This window comes from Pteropus medius, unplaced genomic scaffold (assembly GCF_902729225.1).
Source record: "Pteropus medius unplaced genomic scaffold, Ma_sr-lr_union100, whole genome shotgun sequence".
Taxonomy (NCBI): domain Eukaryota; kingdom Metazoa; phylum Chordata; class Mammalia; order Chiroptera; family Pteropodidae; genus Pteropus; species Pteropus medius.
In genome coordinates this window covers 11725627-11734834 of record NW_024346667.1, presented here as the reverse complement: position 1 = coordinate 11734834, position 9208 = coordinate 11725627, and positions in this window count along the sequence as shown.

The window sequence follows — 9208 nt, the reverse complement described above, 5'->3', positions numbered from 1 at the left end:
TGAGAAGCTATATGTGCTGTTTCTGAGCATTCCCCCGCCGGCTCCCCTGCCCCGAAATGGGTATTTTCTCTCTATGAGCTCCTTCTTTATCTTTCTTCAGACTGAAAGCGAGTGAAAATGCCAAGGTTCTAAAAATGGAGGATTCCCAAGATGGATGAAATCCAGTTTCCCGATTTATTACACCAAAGAAACATCTTTAGACTATTAAGTGCGTAGGAATTAAGGTTCTCTGAAGTTTTAGAAATTGTATATTTTGAACTGATTTAATATAGAAGCTTAGTTTGCTCTAACTAATAGGTAGAATTATACTACAGTACTAGAAGTGAAGAAAGGATGCTATTTTACTGAGAAAATATTAGTAAAATTATGGCAGAATCACAAAGGGCTGCAGCAGCCGGGAGCGGCTGCAGCATCAGCATATACCTGTGTTCCGGGGACAGACTGGTTTAGAGAATGCGGCAGGGAGAATTGAGCAGATCCTGGAATACTTTGGTTACATGTAACAGAGATAGGAAACCGAATTAAAAACATTTTTTTAAAAAAGACAGTTTATTATCTCATGAAACAAGACGCTCTGGGCACAGTCACTAAGTCTTCGTACGATGAAGTCTCGTCTCTTTCTTCTCCCACGTGTTGACTTCAGCCTCAGGCTTGAGACAAGAGGGTTGTAGCAGGTCTGGGCTGGATACCCAGAGCTAACAGCATCCAGGGAGGAAAAGGTCATTTTTCCCATGACTACTCTTTTGAAGTGAGGGACATTTTCCCAGAATCATGTTCCCACATGCACAGGTTTCTCATGTCCCATTAATCCCCCTCTCAGGTACCCATTTCTAAACTAGTGATTGGCAAGAGGAAATGAGATCACTGTATATGGCTTAGGTCCCTGGGCCTCAATCCTGGTTGTATGTTAGGCTTCCCCAGAGAGCTTTGATAAAATACCGATGTCCTACAACAGAGAGATTTGATCAATTGGTCCGGCTTAGGCTTTAGGTTTTTAAGTTCCCCAAGATATTTTAATCTACAGACAGAATTGAGATGGAACTTAGATGGACAACTAAAGATGAAATAGATGTGGAGGGAGTAAATGATGAATACTCTGCTTCATTTTAATTTTAATATTTATTTACTTTCTAGGCCATGAAAGATTTGTAAGCAGAGACAAGGGCTGTGCCATCAAAAGGTGACTCTCTGACTTCTGGGCCCCATTGCCTAGCAGAGAGCCTGCAGAATCCTCAGCAGGTGTGCAGTCAAGACATGTTGGGTGTATGAATGGATGGAGGATGCTGAAGACAAGGACACCAGTGTGAAGGTCCAGACTTTGCATCCACAAGAGCATGTGAGACATGAGAACAGGAGAAAGATCCATTAAATCTGTTTTTAATCTTTATTGTGAGCAAACAAGACTATTTTGGAAATCTGGATACATAATCAGATTTCTTCTTTTTAGAGACTTATTTTATGTCCCTAAAACACAGATTCAGAGACGTAAAAAAAAATCTAGTTCTGTCCTCAGGGCCTAATGCTCCTCTGAGATCCTTTGATTACACTATGGAATGAAGTAAATTTTCATAATTGTCTAAGACAGTGCTTTGCAGTTGGGGGTGATGTTGCCCCCTAGGGAACATTTGGCAATGTCCAGAGATATTTTAGTTTATCTCAGCTGAGAGATTGCTACTAGCAACTAGTGGGAAGAGGCCAGGGATGCTGCTAAACATCCTCCAGAGCTTGGGACTCATGAAAAGAATGATCTGGCCCAAAATGTGAATAGTGCCGAGGATGACGAACCCTGCTCTAAGATACTAATTAAGCATATTTTTGTAACCACCTTACAATGAATGCTGCAGTTACTTTGAAATCTCCCAGGACTTTAACGATTCTTAAAGACAAGTTGGTTAATAATAGCAAAGACTAAGAGACTAAATCTTGACTGTTTGGGGTCGATCTAGCTCTTATGTAAACCCTCAAATAAGCTGTTCCAAGCTTTGAAGACCCAAGACAGGGGACCTAGAAGGCTCCCCTCACTGGCTGGCAGCCCCATGGATGGTGTTGTACACAGACGATGCCAGCCAAATGATTTTACCCTAATCAAGATTTGTATGAACATGACATTTTGTTTATTCTGCTGCCTTTTTGTTCTTCTGATTCATAAACAGCAACAGCAGAGCTGAACAATTATCCCTTCTTGTTGCAGACACAGATGTGTAAACGCATGGAGGTTTGCAATGAGGCCAGTGATGCCAAAACAATTCATAGTATATTTCATCTAGCACTATACAATTTCGGACGACAAAAGTGTGCAAAACACTGTCACTCTCCATATTTATATTCAAATAGTTTAAGGAGTGCCCCATGGCATTCTGCATAGGCAGGCACACACTTCCACTATTTGTACTAAGATCAGCAAACTTTCTGCAAAGGGGCAGATAATGAATATTTTCAGCTTTGTGGACCATACAGACTGCTTTGCAACTACGCGGCTCCGCTTTTTAGCAGGAAAGTAGTCATGAATAATATGTAAATGAACAAATGTGATTGAACTTCAATAAAACTTTATTTATGGACTTTGAAATTTAAATTTCATGTAATTTTCACATGTCATAAAATATTATTTTTTTTTTGATTCTTTTCAATTGGTTCAAAAATAGAAAAACTATTCTCAGCTCATGGGTCATGAAAAACTGGCAATGGGTTGGATTTGGCCCATGGACCGTAGTTTACTGACCCTTGATCTAAGGGACATGGCTGTTTATATAAGAAAAACATGAAATATGGCACTAAGCAGAAAGAAGATGATTACAAGGAGAACAGAAGTTCCACTTCAAATTTTTATCTTTAGCCTGAAAACATTTTAAATAAATTATAATTAAATTTTAAAAAGCTATTATAGTAAATCTGCTATAATGTTCTTTCATTAAATAGAAAAATTTTCAAGAAAGTTCGAATTCTTTAACAGTATTCAATTTTTTAAATGGGAATAATGATGACTAGCTTCAAAAACTAATCTTAGAAATATTCAATTGGGCACATTCTGTACATACTTTAAATTCTCTCCCTCATATTTTCTTTATGCATCGTGTTTTAAGGATTTGGCTCACAGTACATCTTGTAATTAACCAGAAGTAGCAAATTTATTCCTGAATCCATTTTACTTAAGTATTGGTGTTACTCATTGGCAAAAATAACAGGAAATTCAGGGAAGGTGTTTAGTTTCCTTAAATCAGATACATACATCCTAAAAGAAATGGGTGCCACATAGTGGGCTATTCTCTTTTCTTAAAAAAATAAATCCTGAATATTTATCTAAAAGGCAAACACTTGGATGATACTCTTTTGAACTGAATGGACCTCAAAAGGAAACTCATTGGAATAAAAGTGGTTAATTCTTCCCTTCATAGATAACCATTTAACGAGTGTCCCTCCATCTTCTCCTTCTCCTCACCTGAATCCTGAAAGTTTCGGAAGCCAATACTTTCTGATTCCAAGGTTTTTGATACCCATCACACCACTTGGAATTGTATCAGTTCCTTCCATATTTCATTCTGCTGCTCCTTCTGCCTGAATGCTCTTCTCTCTTGTTCCAGTAACTCAAATATAATCCCTAAGAAATATCTTGGGCACCCCACCCTCACATGCCTTCACTGCAGGAATATCTATCATATGCTTATATTATTTCATGCACTTACCGATTCATGTATTCTGGCTCCCTATATGTGCTATAAGGTTGGTGGGGGCAGATGTTTTGTATATCTTCAGCACCCAACTTAATGTTGAGTGTTGATGTAGAATAGATGTTAAATATTTAGGGTGTTCTTAATAATTAATAGGTCAATCAAAAGGTTGGTATTATTGGCTTTCTCGTGTCATTTCAGATGTCTACAGGAAAGTGGGTGTCTCTATTGAAGAGAGTCACCCCCTGTGACTTGGAGGCAGGGCCCTCCTGAGGAGCCAAGGCCCCCTGCCCTGCCAGAGCCCAGGAAACACACGGAGCCTCTTTTTTCTCAGCTCAGGGCAGTCCAGAAAGTCTGTACTGAAGGAGCTTAGATGTGCGAATTTGATAGGAAAATGGGAATAGGATGGAGATCTAGAGAATGTGTCTTGAAGTGACACTTGCAGAGCAGAAATAATGTTTTTATTGTGTGTTTATTTGGAGTGGCTTCTGGGGGCTTTCAGAGATGATAGGGGGTGGGCTAAAGCTCTTGCAGCCAACTTTATACCACCCACTACTCTTGCTTCTCGATCCTTCTCCTTCTGCCAGCATAACCTTCTGGGCTGCCAAACATAAAGATTTGTCTTCCACGGCAAGTGACATCTCAGAAGAAGGTGAAAACATAAGAGCTAGCTAATCTGGATTTTCACTTGCATTGCACCAGGAAGTCTGACAAATTAGCAATCAGAAAGTAACTTCTTGACTTCCTCCCAACCAAAATCTATACACCTACATCTCTACTTTCAGTGGTTTTAAAATTTCTCCAAAATTTTTGGAGATTCCTCTTTTTAAGAGATAAATTTGAATTCTTTACTCCTTGCATGGGGGCTGGTTTAGCCTCAGTTCACAAGCATTTCCTTCTTCAAGCCTCTTAATTTATAACCCCTCTCCCTAATACCTCCATTCCCTCCCCTTTCAAAAAGTTTCATGCCTTGGTAAAAGTCTCTAGAGCATGGTAGCATCATGGGAGTTAGCTGGATAAGGGCTAATGTTTATCTGTATTCCATTTTAAAGCTATGTATGGGAGAAGAATAATAGTAGGAGAGAACTGGTTACGGTATATGAGCAAAAATAAATATGGAACTGCCATTTCTGCTTCCATATTCCCAACAATGAGAGATGTGGACATCCTGGATTCTTATTGAGCTCTATTTAATAATCAAAGCATTTTAGTATGAGCATAACTTATCATTTTAGTCAACAACATGTTGAAGGAAAAATATATTTATTTGAAAGGTTCTGGCTCTTCCCAATAGACTTCATAATTCCTCTTAATTGGGCTGAAGACTAACAGGTTCTTTCTTCCTCTCTCTGGTGACTAGTGGCATCAACCAAGAATGACACTGACTATTAAAGTCTTTCTTTGTTTACCAAGGCATGATGATGAATTCTTTTGATACATTCTGATAAATTTGTGGAGATGAAAAAATTGTGGAGGTAAGGGGAATGGGTGCTGTCCTATCTTACCAGAACACCAGTAAGAAAGGTCAAAAGGTAGTTTGTCTAGAGTTTATCTCATCCCAATGACTGTTGGCCATTGGTCCCTTAGCCTGAGGGATCATGTTTATTTTGCATCTTTCTTTAAGAGAAGCATTAAGAGAAGTAAAAGCTGATGACCAGCATCATGTTTGCATCAAATGTCAAATGGACAAATGAGTTAGTTACTTTGTATTTTCTTCTTTACCCAAGTCACAGGCCTTATCTCATCTCAACCTATTAGACAAAATGTGTTCTCTCTTCCCTCGAATCTCTGCTTAGTGTCTAATGCAACATTAATTTAATCTTCATAAACCTAACCTATGAATGTGGTCCTACCCTAGACCATAGGAAAAGGAAACAGAAGTATAGTAACCAAGTAGCCAGTTCAGGAGAAATCAAAGGGACTCAAGTTTTAAAAAGAGGAAAGTTTGGGGGGAAAAGCATACCACTGTTGCCTCAGACTCAGGAGAAACAGAAACGACAGTTCTATCTTTGTTCCTCAATTATGATCAATCTCACTTTGCAAATAAGGTCAAATGAGAATGAGTCTATAATTAGGAATACACAAAAAGGAATCAAGGTCAGCAATTCACCTTTCTAATTGGAATATGATGCAGAGATAAGGATGGTCATATGTCCTCAAAGACTGAGAGGAAGAAGGTTATGACAGATCCAACAGGCATACTTTAAAGAAAGAAAAAAAAATTGTTTAGCATTTCCAAACAAGAAGAGAATGTTTATTAATCTTGGTAAGAGTAGAGCTGGAGCCCAGAGATACTTATTTTAACCTTTCATGTGAAACTAGAATATATGGGAAAAGTTTTTGTCTCATGGTACCATTTCGGTGGACCAGTCCTGGGTCTGACTGCTTGAAATATGACAAGGGAACTGTCACTGCACCACCGGAGGCCAAGGCCTGCAGTGCCACATAGCTATATTCTCCTAAAGCAGTCAGAGAAAACAAGGAATGAGCACTCCCAAGACTTAGGCTTTGGTAAAAGTGGGTAGATGTTAAAATAAATGTTGATTTTTGGGGTTAAAGGGAAACTCGGGAGCTTACTATACAAAACCAGGAAGAGTTCTTGAAGCTTTTAACCTTCTTTTCAGAGTCTAGAAGTCACACATACGAGGCTTTAAGTTTACTCTAAACTCTTCAGTCTGTGATGGACAATAATGTGGTTTCTGTTTCTGCTTGCTAGATTGCCTGTCTGTGTTTATTTGTGGGTTGCAGCTAACTGATCACACACCATATCTGTTCCATTGCGGTAGACCAGCACTATTTGCTTTGTTATTTTCCTGGAGGTTGTTTGTAAAGTGTTTCCAGACGTCAAACAAATGGGTTATTCCAAGCACTCTTGTTTTCTAAGCATTTAGTGCACCTCCTTTAGTGACTTGAGTTGAAACTCTGATCTGTTGATTTAGGTAGCTAAAGTATTCAGATGGAAGATGGATGGATGAATGGAGAGATAAAGATATTTAGATGAACTTATTTTTAAAATAATTTGTTTATGGAAGTCTTGAGAATTAATTCTGGGGTCGTATATTAGAGTGGTGGAGGGAATAGGATAATGAGTCCAGAACATGAAAGGAAGAGAGAGAGAGAGAGAGAGAGACAGAGAGAGAGACAGAGAGAGAGACAGAGACAAAGAAACAGAGTGAAAGTCAGTTCAAGTGGGTGACTATAACCTCTGGCAAGAGATCAGACAAACGAGTTCAACCCAAAGTCAATTTAACTTTATTGGACCACACTGTCTCAGGCAATTAGAAAAATATTTGTAAAACATCAGATGAGAAAAAGAAGCGTGGAGCCCAATAATATAAAACATGTTTATAAGAGAGAAATCATGAAGTGGGAAGAGTAAACACAATTATTCTATCAGCACCTCCTGTTCTTCTAAAGATTACTTCACTCACATGTCGAGAACTCTGAACAAACAGCCAAAATAGTTTCTTTCTAAAATACTCCTACCCCCAAAGTAGTTAGTTCGAAGATTTTAAAAAAACACCCCAAATTTTTAATTTTAATTTTGAGAAATTAGAAAAAATCACATACCAGATTCTACAGGATTATTGATTATCTTTAGGCCAACTGATAACATCAATCCAAAAGGAAAATAAAGATTGTCTTTATAGTGCCTATTTGCTCTGGCTTTTCACTTAAGTGTAAAATGAATTGACAACACATACAAGTGATAGTTTCAAAGTTGAGACTATAATTATACACTTATATGGAGAAGAGAATGCACTTCAACTCTTTATCCAAATGGGCTTTCAAGGTTCTTCATAGCTCATGTCAACTTAATTCAACTCAGTGTGGTATTGGACAGTTTAGCTTGTTTTAACAAGTCTTATAAATTGCAATAACTCATGAAGTATCTCATGAAGCTAGAAAATGTGATGTGCTTTTTTGTAATTTTTGTGTAATTTTTGCCATCTTCTATTACACACAACACACAACAACACACAACACACACAATTCATGGTCTGCTCCTAATTCATGTCCAAAAAATGGTGGTTCTGCCCACCCCCCTCCTCCAACTTTCTCTTTTCCACCAGTCCTCATTCTCTTTACAGTATTATCCTTGTTATTATGTATCCTTTCTCCTTATCTAATCCCTCCTAATCACCAAATTCTTTACCTGCCATTGAAAAACATGGTTGGATAGTTTTCTGCTCAGATCACAAAAAAACATATTGTCTATGTGAAAATGAAGTGAGGTTAATGGCGATCTTTCACTTCTGCTGTGGACATTCCCATGAATGCATCAACCCTCAAATCAGTTCTGCTTCTCTGAAAAAGCAGTATGTATCAAAATCTGTGCCAGGGTCTCTTTATTTTAGAAAATAGCTATTGAGAAATGCACATGAACATTTCTTTCATATATTTTGTATATTTTTTATATATTTTTTCATAATATATGAAAAAAATTTTATATTAGGTAATAAGATAAAATAAATATTAGGTAATAAGAATCAGATTTCCAAGACTTCTAATACCATATATTGTTGAAATTTTCTAATCTGGGACTTCATTTGTAATCATCATTATTCTTTGAACTCTAATGAACCTCTTAACTTTTTAAAAATGTTTTTAAAGGTGAGAGAACAATTTGCTATGTGTTTACCATGATTATGTACAATTAGTAGAAAAATTTAGACTATCACAAGAAATGGTTATATGCTTATAGTGAGAAAATACTGGAGAAATAGAAATATCAACTAGATGATAACTTGACACTAGTATGTGTGTGTGTATGTGTGTGTGTGTGTGTGTGTGTGTGTGTGTGTGTATCCATGAGTGGATTCATGTGTGTGAGAGTGTTTCCTTCTGTGTCATTCTACTTTAAGTAGTTTTAGAATTTCATGCATTTACTATTTCCCCTTCCCCCCTACTTCAGTCAAAACAGCGGAAGAGGAAAGTTTCCATGGGCATCGGGTCACTTCTTAAGTACTATTATTGAATCAGTGTTCTTGGAAGAGACTGATGTGGTAAAACATTTCTGTTCATTTCCCCCTGAAGAATGTCACATTGGGTAATGTTCTGTGGGTGGTCATGTAATGAGACACTGGTGTCTGTCTATGACACATATTGTATATGAAAGGAGGCGTAGATAAAGGTAACTTGAATTCCATCCCTCTCTGTGTTTATATGATGCTTATCACCATGCTATCTACACACCCAGACTAGAAGCTTTACAACAAGTAAATTTTCTACCTCCATTCATTTGAAACCAATGGACAATGAGTCTTGGCAGGCTCTCAAAGGGTTAATATGCACATATGCTTCTGGGTAGTCAGAGATGAAAATGGACGGACCCAAGTGGCAACAATTTCCCCATTTCCAATAATGTAAGCAACTGCTCTAGTGAAATACCACTGGAAATGAATCTTCTATATTATAAACATATTCTAAGTGCATTTGCAGGCATCTAGCTATTTAAATTGTTTTTACCTAAACCAGTGACTTTTGTAAAAATATAGCTATTCACGGTCCTAGTTTATTTTGAAGAGTAATAGCATGGA